The sequence below is a fragment of the Hibiscus syriacus genome, unplaced genomic scaffold (genome assembly GCF_006381635.1).
Source record: "Hibiscus syriacus cultivar Baekdansim isolate YM2019G1 unplaced genomic scaffold, ASM638163v2 tig00005406_pilon, whole genome shotgun sequence".
NCBI classification, from domain to species: Eukaryota; Viridiplantae; Streptophyta; class Magnoliopsida; order Malvales; family Malvaceae; genus Hibiscus; species Hibiscus syriacus.
In genome coordinates, this window is record NW_024062056.1 from 796,567 (window position 1) to 811,543 (window position 14,977).

The window sequence follows — 14,977 nt, forward strand, 5'->3', positions numbered from 1 at the left end:
AGGAGCAGATTTATCTTGCCGAGGCAAGGTTTATATGAGGAATCTGAAGCGGGTATGACGAAACTGTCTATGTCACACGCCAGCTGGATGACCTACTTCACGTGCAAGAAAGCCTTAAACATTATGCGAGCCGCTAGCCGCCTTTCCTTTTTAAGCTTGGGAATATAACAATGGTTATTTAAGGAATCTCTAAATTATGCAAAGCCCTAGGAGATCATTCCTTATAAATAACCAGCCATAGCCGCCTAAAACAAGAGGCAAGGTAGAAGAGAGAAGAGCTTTACTCAAGGCACGAGCGAGCATCTGCAGTGCTTTCTCACCAATTACCAACTAACCTTCCTTGGTGTCCTCCATAACCAGGCTATAGTGGAGCGGTGATCAGGTCTCGAGAGAGGTTGATCACCAAGGCAGGCGCAGGGCTGATCAGAGTTATCACGATAGAGCCCCCAGTTTTTTGGAGTCGTTCTTCCTTTGTTCCTAATCTATTTTTATATTTGGGGTTGTATTAAACGTTGAAACTTGGATGATTTTTTATTGCACCATGACTATCTTAATTGGTGTTAAAATTTGTTTTTCCTAAACAATTACTTTATATTTTATGAATGATGTATTATGTTTTTGCTCATTATTGTTTTGTTCATTGTTTGAATATTTTACCTTGACACTATGATAGCATCAAGAGATCATCTGGGGTTTTGGTAAAACTTGTCTTGGCAATGTAAGAGCATCGAGAGATAGCCTTTTGTCTAGATAGTGATTCTTAGATTCGAGAGAATTAAGATATATCCACGTGAGCAATAGAATGAATCTGAGATGGTGAAGTTCTAACTTGTTTACCTTACAGATAATGAGTAAGTTTCAATAGACTATAAGGGATGGACGCTAGAGTAGGATAGATAAGGCCTATACTTAACGCTGAGTGGGATTGCTGTAACAACAGGCTGATAAACCAAGAGTTGCAGTTAACGCTAAGGAGTATTGCCATAGAAACCGTCTAAGAATACCTAGTAATCCTGTCGGGCAGCTTTAGCAAGTCATAATAATTCATTCTAGACTTAGAATAATTGTTGTCAATACAAAAGTTTAGCATAAGTGGTCTATGATAAGTCTGAGTATGTGAGGTTGTTTGCATTATCTTTAAATCAACACTTGTTTTATTTTATTCCAGCATTATGCATACTTAGTTTGCCTCGACCAACTTTTCTACAATCATTATATCACATCTTTATTTTATTAATATTAGTTCTTAAGTTGACAATCTAGTAGGAATTAGTTTGTGACACTAGTTCTGGTTGTGGTGAAATTATATTTCTAAACCAATCCCTGAGGAGACGATACTCACTTACCCTATATTACTTGAATCGATTGTGTATACTTGCACAAAATTGCTTGCCTTAGCATATACATTTACAAGCGATCATGTTTTTGGCACTGTTGCCGGGGATTGACAACTGACGAAATTTTTATTCGCCATAACAAGTTATTTTTGTCACCTTATATTTATCTAGTTTAACGTAGTTTATTATTTTTCTTTTGTAGGTTTTTATTATTGCATGACCTTGAGATCTGCTGGTAAGCCTTTAGAACCATTCGACCCTGAAGTTGAGCAATCATTCAGACAAAGGTTGCGTGCCCAAAGAACCAGAGAACATTTAAACCAACTTCAAATAGAAGACAACATAGGATATCTAGGACCTGATGCAACTATTAATCTTTAAGTTACAGGGCCAAGAGCGATACGAGATCATTTGAACCCAGTTCTCGATGACCTCAATCCAGGCATAGTGGAACCTGATATATAAGCAACTCATTTTGAATTTAAACCGGTGATGTTTAATATGTTAAACTCTATTGGCCAATTCGGTGGTTCACCTAATGAGGATGCTAGACAGCATATTTGTGCTTTCCTTGAAGTATGTGACTCGCTTCGAAAACAAGAAGTTCATGAAGACGTGCTTAAATTGAAACTGTTCCCTTACTCCCTACGCGATAGAGCAAGAACCTGGCTCAGCGGAGTTCTTTCCGACTCAATGAAGTCATGGGAAGATTTATGTAAGAGTTTCCTACTCCGATATAATCTGCCCAATATGAATATACAGCTTCGCAATGACATTGCAAGTTTTCACCAAGGAGATGACGAATCAATGTACCAATATTGGGATAGGTACAAAAGCCTACTTCGTAAATGTGTCAACCATGGATTTCATGATTGGACGCAAGTGGTGATGTTTTATAACGGATTCAATGCACCAACTCGAATGATATTAGATGCCTCGGAAAATGGCACCTTACTAGACAAAACCCCAGAGGAAGTCTTTGATATTCTCAACATGATAGCAAATAATGATTATCAATTTCCAAATACAAGATTGGGAACCGGTAGAAAAATATCTGGAGCATATGAATTAGAGGGTAAGGACTCGGTAGACGCTCAACTTTCTTCCATAACCAATATGTTGAAAATTTTGCAACGTCCTAATGAGGTAAGAGAAGTCAAGGTGACCAACAACATATGTATATTTTGTCATGGCAACCATCATGAGAGTGAATGTTCGAAAAACCATGAGTCAACCAATTTTGTGCGCAACTACAATCGAAGCAATAATAACCCCTATTCAAATACGTGCAACCCTTGCTGGAGACAGTACCCAAATTTTTCATGGAGTAATCAAGGGAACAACAATAAACAAGCACCAAATTACAGGTCATAGCAAAATAATTCTGACCATCAACATTTTCAGAATCAGCATTATCAACAGTCCTGGCAAAACAATAAAGGTATAGCTTCTTCCTCTAATACTAATTCCAATATTAATTCCTTGTAGTTGTCATTGTAGGAATTTATGGCCTCGGTGAAAGATTTCATGGCCTCCATAAAGACCTTGATGCGTGAACATTCTGCAACAATTAAAAATCAAGGAAACTTGTCGCAAAGCTAAGCAACACTTTTGCAAAGCCATAGTTGATCTCTAAGAGCATTGGAGAATCAAGTAGGACAAATTACTACGGTATTACATTCTCGCCCACAAGGAAATCTCCCTAGTGATACGGAGATCACTAAACATCATGGGAAGGAACAATGCAATATACTTACACTAGGAGTGGAAAATAGGTCAACTAAGATGACAAGTTTTGGAAAGAAGACCTGAACAGTCCTCGTCGTGGCATAAGTTTACCAGAGGATCGAACTGAAAATGTTGAATAAGATGAAGCACCTAAAGAAAAGGAAAGGAATGAAGGCTTAGAAAAACATCACTCAAATAATGAGAAATTCATGGCCAAGGCCAGAGATTCTTCAGCAACAACAACAGACAATATGAGACCTCCACCACCGTTCCCTCAACGATTGGAGAAGCATGATGATGACATCCAGTTTAAGAAATTTGTTGATGTTCTAGATCAATTCTGTATCAATGTACCCTTACTTGAAGCGATCAAGCAAACTTCTTTCTATGCCAAGTTTCTTAAGGACATTTTTACAAAGAAACGGAAGGTAGAACGTGTTGCCATGGCAACAGAAATCTGTTTTTCGGTAAGCAAACTCCCACTAAAATAAAAAGACCCTGACAACTTTATAATACCAAGCTCAATTTCTAATGACTTCATAGGAAAAGCACTTGTTGATTTGGGATCAAGTGTAAACTTGATACCAAAGTCCATATTTATTAAATTAGAAGGTTATCACGCTTGTCCTATCTCATTCATCCTACACCTAGCCGATCGGTCATATGTGCAGCCCGAAGGCATAATAGAAGACGTCATAGTAAAGGTGGACATATTTGTATTTCCTATTGATTTTCTCATCTTGGATTGCGAAGCCGATGAAAACACCCCAATCATTCTGGGACGACCTTTCTTAGCCACTAGGAGAATCCTAATAGATTGTGAAAAGGAAGAGTTGATAATGCAAGTAGGAGAACAAAGGATCACCATAAATGTATTCAACTCCATGAAATATGTGGACGATTCAGAGGAGTACCGATGCATTAGAGAAGTAGAGGAAAAAACAATAATTGGACAAGGTGAATCTCTAAGGCTTGATGAATGCAACGCTTTGTATCATGACCCTACAATCGAGATGCACGAACAAGACACTTTTGGCCCAGGCGAATTATGTTCAGACGACGATTCTGAAAATTATGGCCCTAACAATAGAAATCTAAACAATGAGTGCCCTGAAAACGACACAGGATACAGAGGAAATACAAAGGATCAACTGAGGCTTCTTCATAATAAATCAGGTATAAAATTCAAACCCTTAGATTATGATGAAATTAAGTCTCAATAGTCATCCTTACAACATGCACCGAAACTGGAACTTAAAACTTTGCCATCACATTTGAAGTATGCATATCTAGGAGATGATGAAACTTTACCAGTAATAATTTCTGCCAACCTAACCTCTGAATAGGAGAATAGCTTGTTGAATGTTTTGTCACAATATATAAAAGCTCTCAGATGGACAATGATAGACTTGAAGGGAATCAGTCCGACTATATGTATGAACAAAATCAATCTAGAAGATAGCCATAGCACTTCGGTGGAACCCCAAAGAAGGATCAACCCAATCATGAAGAAGGTATTCATGAAGGAAATTATAAAATGGTTGGATGCGAGAGTAATTTATCTTATATCCGATAGTTCATGGGTTAGCCCGGTGCAGTGTGTACCAAAGAAGGGTCGTGTGACCGTGATTAAAAGTGAACATGACGAACTCCTCACCATGAGAACAGTCATGGGCTGGAACATATGCATGGATTACAGGAAGCTCAAAAAAGTAACAAATAAAGACCATTTTCCCTCCATTTTATCGATAAAATGCTTGATAGGTTAGCGGGAAAAGCATTTTATTGATTCATTGATGGATACTCATGATATAATCAAATAGCTAGAGCACCGGAGGATAAAGAGAAAACCACTTTCACATGCCCATATGGTACCTATGCATTTAGAAGAATGTCGTTTGGGTTGTGTAACACTTTAGCTACCTTCCAAAGATACATGATAGCAATCTTTTCAGATATGTTGGAAGAATGTAAGGAAATATTTATGGATGACTTCTCCGTATCGGGTGATGATTTTGACTAATGTCTCGGTAATCTATCCAAGGTACTGAAACAATGTGAAGAAGCCAACCTAGTACTGAATTGGGAGAAATGCCATTTTATGGTGACTGAAGGAATAGTGTTGAGCCACAAAATTTCATACCAAGGCATTAAAGTCGATAAAGCCAAGGTGGACATGATTGGAAACCTTCACCAACCCATCAACGTGAGAGGTGTACGTAGTTTCCTTGGACATTCAGGCTTCTACAGGCGATTCAGAAAAGATTTTTCTCAAATCTCTAAACCCTTGTGTCTTTTGCTTCAAAAAAAATATCCATTTGAATTTACTAATGGATGTTTGAATGCCTTTACAGATTTGAAGAATGAGGTTTTGGCAGCACCAATCGTTATCCCACCAGACTGGAACAAACTTTTTGAGCTCATAGTCTTAATGATACACAAGTAAACTATACCACCGCTGAAAAAGAACTCTTAGCAGTAGTATTTGTATTCGATAAGTTTAGGCCATATCTAATAGGGACTAAGGTAATTATGTATACAAATCACTCTGTCATTAAATATCTGATCAATAAAAAAGATGTAAAGCATAGACTAATTCGGTGGATATTATTACTGCAAGAGTTTGATTTAGAGATTAATGATAAAAAAGGTATAGAAAATCAAGTGGCAGACCATTTGTCTAGGCTAGATAACAAATCTGATTGTCCTAACATAACAGAAATTAAAGAGGATTTCCCTGATGAGAAAATATTATTTGTCATGGTTGCGCTGTGGTATGCTGACATAGTTAACTTTCTTGTTAGTGGTATTGTTCCTTCTGATTTATCTAGCCTGGGCCGAAAGAAGTTTCGACATGATGTGCGACATTACTACTAGGATGAATTGTTTCTATTCAAGTAATGCAGAGACCAAATAATCCGAAGATGCATTCCAGAAGAAGATCAGAAAGATATTCTACACCAATGCCACTCGTGACCATATGAAGGGCATTTTGGTGGAATGAGAACAGTAGCGAAAGTGCTTCAGTCTGGATTTGATTGACCAACCTTGTTCAAAGAAGCAGATGAATTCTATAAGTCATGTGATAGATGCAAAGGAACAAGAAACTTATCGAAATGACAAGAGATGCCACAACAAAATATTATGGAAATTGAACTCTTCGACGTATAGGGAATAGACTTCATGGGACCCTTTCCCACATCATTTAGATATTTGTACATTATCTTGGCAGTGGATTATGTATCCAATTGGGTAGAAGTCATCGCAACACCTAAAAATGATTCTAATACGGTGTTAAAATTTTTAAACAAAATTATATTCACCCGATTTAGAACACCATGAGCTATCATTAGCGATGAAGGCACACATTTTGACAACACACTGATTGCCAAGGAACTGAAATGATATGGAGTGCGACATATGATCCCTATGGCGTATCACCCTTAGACGAATGGACAAGACGAAGTGTCTAACCGGGAAATTAAATAGATCCTTGACAAAGTGGTCAACCCAAGTCCAAAGGACTGGTCGCTGAAGCTAGATGAAGCACTATGGGCTTATCACAAAGCATTCAAAACACCGCTGGGAATGTCCCTATTTAAATTGGTCTATGGAAAAGAATGTTATTTGCCTGTTGAACTAGAACATAAAGCCTACTAGGCCATCAAAAAGTTAAACATGGATGCTCAGCTTGCTGGAGAAAGAAGACTCTTGGAACTGAACGATATGGATGAATTAAGAGCACATGCATACGAGAATGCATTCCTATACAAGGAGAAAACAAAACGATGACATGAAAAAAGAATATTACCGAGGCAATTTTATTCTAGACAACAAGTACTGCTCTACAATTCATTCCTCAAGTTATTTCCAGGCAAGCTAAAATTACGATGGTCAGGACCGTTCATAGTACACCAAGTCCATGACAATAGAGCGATCAAAATCCAGAACCAAAACGATGGTTCCATTTTTAAGGTGAATGGGTAGAGGCTAAAGGAGTACAAATTATCCCCAATCATGCATGACAAACTGGCATCGATGACACCTGATGCCCAAGAGTTTGCCTTACTTACTTGAATAAAAATTCAATGCATATGCAACAAAAATTTGAATTATGTATATAAATAAATTAAGTTATTTTCTGCTTTCATTATCCATTTTATTTTATTTCTTTATTTATTATAGGCATACAAAACACATGTAGCAACATGGGTAGTTGGAGTATACATGAAAAGAAAGAAAACCCTAGAGTAAAAGGTTTAGGCGGCATAATTAAAGAGGGAAACAATCTTTTCCCCCACTTTACGTACAATCATATATTTCTCATTCAATGTAAAAATCTTTTCTCCTCGATCAAAGATAAAATTACCCCAAAACCACCCATTACTTTCCAAAGAAAAAAAATGCCCAACTTCTTATACTTCTTCATCGTGCTTCACTCTCTCTACCAAGAAAGAAACTTTACCTTTTCTCAACAAAATATTCCCCATCGTCGCCACTGCTTTCACCACACCAACCAAGTTCTATGGTAAGATCAAGTAAAGCCCCAGCCTCAACACCAAGTTTTTAACGTTTCCAAATAGCTGAAATATAAGCACACTTCAAAATACTCCAGAAATGTCAAGTGTATTTGGAAGATGGATTCGCCTTCCTAGCTGAGGATGAGGAGCTGTTTGGACCAGAAGTGATGGACGTGATAAAGAAGCACAACTAGGAGAAGTTTACCCTCCATCCCAAAGCCTTAGCACCAACAATGGTAAGGGAGTTCTTTGCCCACCTCGAAGACCCATCCAACCACACGGTGTACGTTCGAGGGAAGCTCCTTCGATTTTCCCCTTCAGCACTCAATAGATACTTCAAGTTAGGGAAAGTATAGGAGCATCACAAGAGATTTGTGGATGAGGCAGACTAGGAAACATACAATGGAGTTCTTAAAGATCTTTAGTTCGGGTGGGCCAAATTTGAAGGGAATGCCCGAACGAGGAAGAGAGTTGATCTTCGAGCCCTAAAACCAATCGTAAAGTTATGGAACCATTTTCTAAAGGGCAAGCTTATGCATACTTCTCACAACACCACTGTGCTCGTGAAAAGAGTGATGCTCTTGCACTCGATAATATACGGGAGGAAGATCGATGTTGGAGAACTCATCTTCGAGAAAACCCTTGAGTGCACCAAAAGGAACCGGGGTAATTTGTTGTTTCCTAACTTGATAACCGCACTGTGCAGGAAAAAGAAGGTCCTAGAGGAGTCCTTTGAGGATTTCATTAAATCCAATGAGGGTATCACCGAGAAAAGGTACTCGAGCTGATGAGTTTTGATGACAATGCCCCGTATTTAAGTTTAGAGCGGGGAGCAAAATCTGTTGCCGAGGCCAAAATGGCCGTAGTGGTTACCCACACACGGGAAACGCGTGAAAAGATAGGGCACCTAAAGGATCATATGGAAATCTATTTCGAGTATGTCAAGGCAAGGGACGCACAACTTAACGCCTTCTTCAAGGAGTTACTCCTGAACACAAATTCTAATCTGCCGCCCTTTCCCAGTGTCATCCTCAAATACAATACTGGCGGCTGCACATTCCATGCCTCACATCAAATGTCCTTCCAGATGTTCCCTCAGAAATCTCCATAGATGTGTCACCACTGGCAACCCATGTCTCGCCCATACCAGAGGAAGGTCAAGGTGACACAGAAGAGTTCCTCAGCTCCTCATCTTTCTCGACCTCCGAGAGCAGTCAAGATAGCCCACCCAACTTCTTCTCCGATGAAGCTTTTACACCAGCCCCGAAGCAACCCGAGCATGATCCTATTCAATCCTACTGCCGAGTAACCAAATCCAGCACGAGCCTCAACTAGCATGAAATGTTACAAGTGAACGGCAGGTCGTATACTTCAGCCGTCTCCCTCAATGATAGTAGCGCAGACTCAGGATCCGAGAGTCCTTCTCCTCCCAAATGACGCCGAACGAGGGCATACAGTCAAGCCACCCCACCACAGTAAGTTTCTATTTTTTTCTTTTTGCATCTGTATTTAGCATCATGTAATTTTAGTTTTCTTTCATTGAGGACAATGCATCCCTCATGTTTTGGGGAGGTATTGTGCTATATTTTGACATACTTTGTTAAAAAGTAATTGATGATGATTGGTTGAAAATTTTGGTTGTCATGACATAAGCAGGTTAAGATAATTGTTAGGAAGGAATTAGGGATGCCCAATGATGAATGCATAATTTTATTTCCTAGGCCAGAATTATTGTTAAGGATGTCTAAGGAAGAGAACCAACCCTGGGTCTGATTATTTAAAACTTACAGAAATGATTGTAGGTTGTCACTGCTTAAGGTAATCTATAAAATTTTTAGGGAAGAACTTTCTATTTGTTGAAACTTCAAAAATATTGTAAGGGTAAAGTGAAGCCCCCTAGTGTTTAAAACATGGAAAATAAAAAGGGACACTCCTCTATGCAAAGGCATAAACATAAAAACTCCATAAGAAATTAAGAGTTTCCAAGGCATATGAGTGAATGAAAAGTAGTCACAGGATGACTATGCCCGACTAGCATGGGGGTAGAAGGTATGCTCATTTTACTTAGAGTGTGGGATGGTAGGTGTGATGAACTGACTCCCTTAAAAAAATAAAAGTTGATAAATAACTAGGAGTATAAACTAAGCCTGACAAATAATTTGATGCCTTGACAATCCAGAAGTGTTTACTTTAAGTTTTCTAATTACCTTTATGCATAGACTGGTTACAATCACGCACACACAATAACAAGGAATCCTGACTAGGGAAGGGACTTAACTGATATGACTATAGAACATGTTGAGGCCAAATATTTTTGCTAAGGTCTGAAATCTCAAACAATTTGATTTTCTTAACATTGCTTTGTCATGACAATTTTGATTTTCTTCTAGTTATTATACATTTCGTGAGGACAAGCAGTAGCTTAAGTTTGGGGGTGTGATAACTCCGTAAAAAGACTCAATTTCTACTCTTTTCACTTAAGTTATTGCTCGTCTAAACAAAGTAGCACAACATTTTAGTTGCATTTAGTTGTATATAGGTTATGTTAGCTTGTAGTGGATAAGTTTTGCTTAGGCAATATTTATTTGGTCTGACTGATACTACTGAGGAGAAAGGGTTGTGTGGACTGTGTTTGTGCACGAAACTTACAGAGGAAGAACATTTCAGTCACGACAATGAAATTTGCAAGGGCTAACGGAACAGATGAGAACATGAAGAGAGGATTTATCTCGCCGAGGCAAGGTTTATTTGAGGAGTCTAAAGTGGGTATGACGAAACTGCCTATGTCACAAGCCAGCTGGATGACCTACTTCACGTGCAAGCAAGCCTTAAACATTCTGCCAGTTGCTAGCCGCCTTTCTTTTTTAAGACTTGGAATATAACAACGATTATTTAAGGAATCTCTAAATTATGCAAAGCCCATGAGATCATTCCTTATAAATAACCAACCATAGCCGCCTAGAAGAATAGGAAATGAAGAAGAGAGAAGAGCTTTACACAAGGCGTGAGTGAGAAATTGCAGTGCTTTCTCACCATTTACCAACCAACCTTCCTTGGTGTCCTCCATAACCAGGTTGTAGCAGAGTAGTGATCAGGTCTCGAGAGAGGCTGATCACCAAGGCAGGCGTGGTGCTGATTAGAATTGTCGCGACAGAGCCCCTGGTTTTTGGGAGTCATTATTTCTTTATTCTTAATCTCTTTATATTTTTGGGGTTATATTAAACGTTGAAACTTGGATGATTTTTTATAGCACCATGACTATTTTACTTGGTGTTAAACTTTGTTTTGCATAAAAAATTACTTTATGTTTTATGAATGATTAATTATGTTTTACTCATGATTGTTTTGTTCATTGTTTGAATATTTTACCTTGACACTGTGAGTGCAATGAGAGATTACCTGGGGTTTTGGTAAAACACGTCTTAACAAAGTAAGAGCATCGAGAGATAACCTTTTTCCTAGATAGTGATTCTTAGATTCGAGAGAATTAAGATAGATCCACGTGAGCAATAGAATGAATCTGAGATGGTGAAGTTCTAACTTGTTTACCTTAGAGATAAGGAGTGAGTTTCAATCAACTAAAAGGGGTAGACGCTAGAGTAGGATAGACAACACCTAAAATTCACATTGAGTGATATTGCTACAACAACAGGCTGACAAACCAAGAGTTGTAGTTAACATTGAGGAGTATTGCCATAGCAATTGTCTAAGAATACCTAGTAATCATGTAGAGCAGCTTTAGCAAGTCATAATAATTCATTCTAGACTTAGAATAATTGTTGTCAATATAAAAGTTTAGCATAAGTGCTCTATGATAAGTCTGAGTATGTGAGGTTGTTTGCATTATATTTAAATCAACACTTGTTTTATTTTATTCCAGTATTCTGTATACTTAGTTTGCCTCGACCAACTTTTCTACAATCATTATATCACTTCTTTATGTTATTAATATTAGTTCTTAAGTTGACAATCTAGTTGGAATTAGTTTGTGACACTAGTTCTGGTTGTGGTGAAATTAAATTTCTAAACCAATCCCTAAGGAGACGATACTCACTTACCCTATATTACTTGAATTGATTGTGTATACTTGCACAAAATTGCTTGCCTTAGCATATATATATACAAGTGATCAGTTTTACATGCTTATTTTGTTGTCATTGGTTGGACTTTATATTCTAAAATTAAATGTGTCACATTTATGAATTTGTTTTTGAATTCTATGCCACATTTACTTTCTCGTAGCATCGTCTTATAAATATTTTATCTTCTGATGTGGTTTCCTTCCAATTATGTGGGAATTATTTTCGAATGTCTTTTTTTAGTTTAATCTTACTATAGCATTCGTGAAGGATGTCACGAATCATAATTGTTTGGTTGCCTTGCTTCAGATGCCACATAAATTTAATATAGATTCTACTTATGCAACACTTACTGGTTTGGTTGATCATCCCTTAAATGTCGTTGGACTAAAGCTCTTCATATCCACAATCTTACATTATGTTATATACATTGTTTCTTGGCTTATAACTAATCGGGAAGAAACAATTCTTCTTCTTCCCTCAACATGGTTGAACTTTTCTTCTTATGGGTATGTTAACCGGTAGGAAGGTAAACTTGGGTTTTTGGTTTGCCCAGGCTTTTGAGATCGTTGTTCATTCTAATCGCCCACTTATCCCCGAACTTTACATTACTCATCTTATTTCTCGTATATCCAATTTTGATTTTACACAATTCACTTATGCATTTTCTATGGATGGCTTAGATGAGTAGTGTTTAGATTTTATTGGATTACTTGCCAGAACCCTGTTACTCTATATTTTGTCCTTAGATGTGATGACCCCTTGAGGAGAATGATTCTTCATCTGTTGAAATACACCACAACTGGCACCAGAAGAACCTCGTCAGATATAAAAATGCATATGCACATGGATGTAGCCCACGACTGCCTCCACACCATCGAGACAAACATAGTTGAGATCATATCCTATCTCCAACCTAGTGCATCTCCCCACATCCAAAGTCGTGGCCACTATCGATACTAAACATAGGGAGTATCTTTATTTCTTCTCTTGCACTTTAATTCTATGTATTGGGACAATTGGCTTTAAGTGAATGGGTAGAGTGTTAGTTGAATTTTTACTTTCTTATCTTTATGCTTTGATTCTAGTATGCATTGGTTGAATTTGTATAAAGTTTCGTTGAAATTCTTCATATTTGTTGAATATTTTGGTATGCCATGCTTGCTTGAGATCACACTATTGTTTGAATTTAGATATACATTATAGTGGATAGCATGAGTAGTGATTTGGTTAAACGTTTTTGTAATATTCCATGACATTTTCAGTTGAAATACGCTCATCTCAATGCATGTACACATTTCGATAAGATTTGAGCCTTCACAGGTATATCATTTATATTCTTTCTCTTATTCTTGTTTGATTCAGTGTGTAGGACTAGGCGTTGGTATTCCAGAACCTATACTTAAATTCATGTCGAAATTACATATGAACTTGATGTTTTAAGGGGATTAGGGCACTTAGGATTCACCCACTATTTACATTCAAAATTGCTTACCCATTCATTTCCCTTAGTTAGCCACTTTTGAGCCTATTCCCGTTCTTTGTTTTCACCACATCTTTAAAACTCGAGCCCCTTTTTAATCCCTTTTTGTTACCCTTATTAGGAGAAGAGAACAATTTAACCAATGTATAATCATGTTCCACGAAAAAGAACATAATCAACTTAAAAAAAAGGGATTCGAAATAAAAATAGAAAAAAGATTTGAAAGAAAAAAAAGGAAAAAAGAGATAAAAATTAAGGGAAAATTTGTTCAATGTTTGTTTCATTTTTGCATCCCTTTTACTTTACTTTACTTTGTTTATTTCTCGGGATCCAGTCTAATTTTTTTGAGTCTATTGTCTTGATCCTTAGCTATGTTTTTAGCCTTTTCCCCCGTCATTATCTATGATCCGGTACAACCTATTCACGACCCTTTGATTATTACATCTTGTTCTAAAAAGTAGTGGAGATTTAATTTTCTTATAAGCTTATAGTAATATCATGTTCAGTTCTGACTCTAGGCTTATTTGCACCCAAAACAAATTGAATGAATTCAGTGAATCTTTGTGAGGAGCTCAGTTAGGTTGCATTAAGATTGATTGATGGATGAATGAATGTCATGATTTTGCTTTACTTAATCCTATTTTTTCTTTCCAATTGATTGATTTCTTGATTTGGATGATTATTGTGAACTTGACTTGCATGGCTTTGTAGGATATATAAGACACGACGATGAAAGGTAAATGGAGTTTTTAACTTGTTTGATTGAAGCATGCTTGAAGAAAAGCATGAGATAAGTGAGAGGGAATTTGATGAGTGCTTTAAATTCAATATATTTACTTTTTAATTCTCTTGTGTTATCAATTTATTATTGTTGATTTGGTTCTATTTCACTTATTTATGTGCATGAGTCTATTTTCTAGAACCAACAGTAAGAAGGGCATATTCTGTATTTTTTTTATTATCTAATCATGGTTGGAGACATGGGCATGACCTAAGACACGCTACATTCTGACATAATAGTTTCTAGATTATCTAGTTAGTAACATGAGTTTCTAGAAGCAGTCTAGTCAGCATTATCTGGGAAGAGGATGAACAAAATCTTTTATGAATTCAAAATTAAGTTTGAATTCAAAAACATTTTGGGATTTACTTTTTTATGTTTAGGATAATTCATCTTTTAATTTCATGTTATCTTTAGGGCTTTAGAAAACTATAAATACCCCTTAGGATAAAGCTTGAAATATACTTGGATTCGTTTTTTTTATTTTCTTTTTATTTTTATTAAAGTTTTTTTCTTTTTCATCTTTATTTATACTTTAAATTTTTACTTATTTTTAAAAAAATGTTAAGTACAGTTTCTATCATGCTTAGCTAATTTTCTCATTTAGCATATTGCTTAGCAATGACTCAATTAATACTGTGAGAATTTAAAATCATTTAATTTTTTGGATATCATTCTTAATTTTCCATAAACTTAGATTGGCAATCGGCCTTTCCTTTAAAAATCTTAACAATTCTATTTAAAAAAGTCAATGTTAGTCTTGATGTTGTTTTGATTTAAAGTTAAGAGGAAGAACAAGATGGTAGTGACTTCCTATGAAAACACTTAGCGGCGGTCCACTAAGGGAAAATGAGATCAAATTCTCATCGAGTTTAGGTGCTAACGACTATTGCCGTAGTTAGTCCAAACAAGGGCTAAATTTCAAAGATTAACTTGAGAATATCATTTTACCAGAGAGAAAGTAAGCTACAAACGTTGTTTGGCCTTGTAGACTAGAAACAACATGAATCCTGAAGTAAAATCTCTTTCGATGATTAAAATGAATTGAG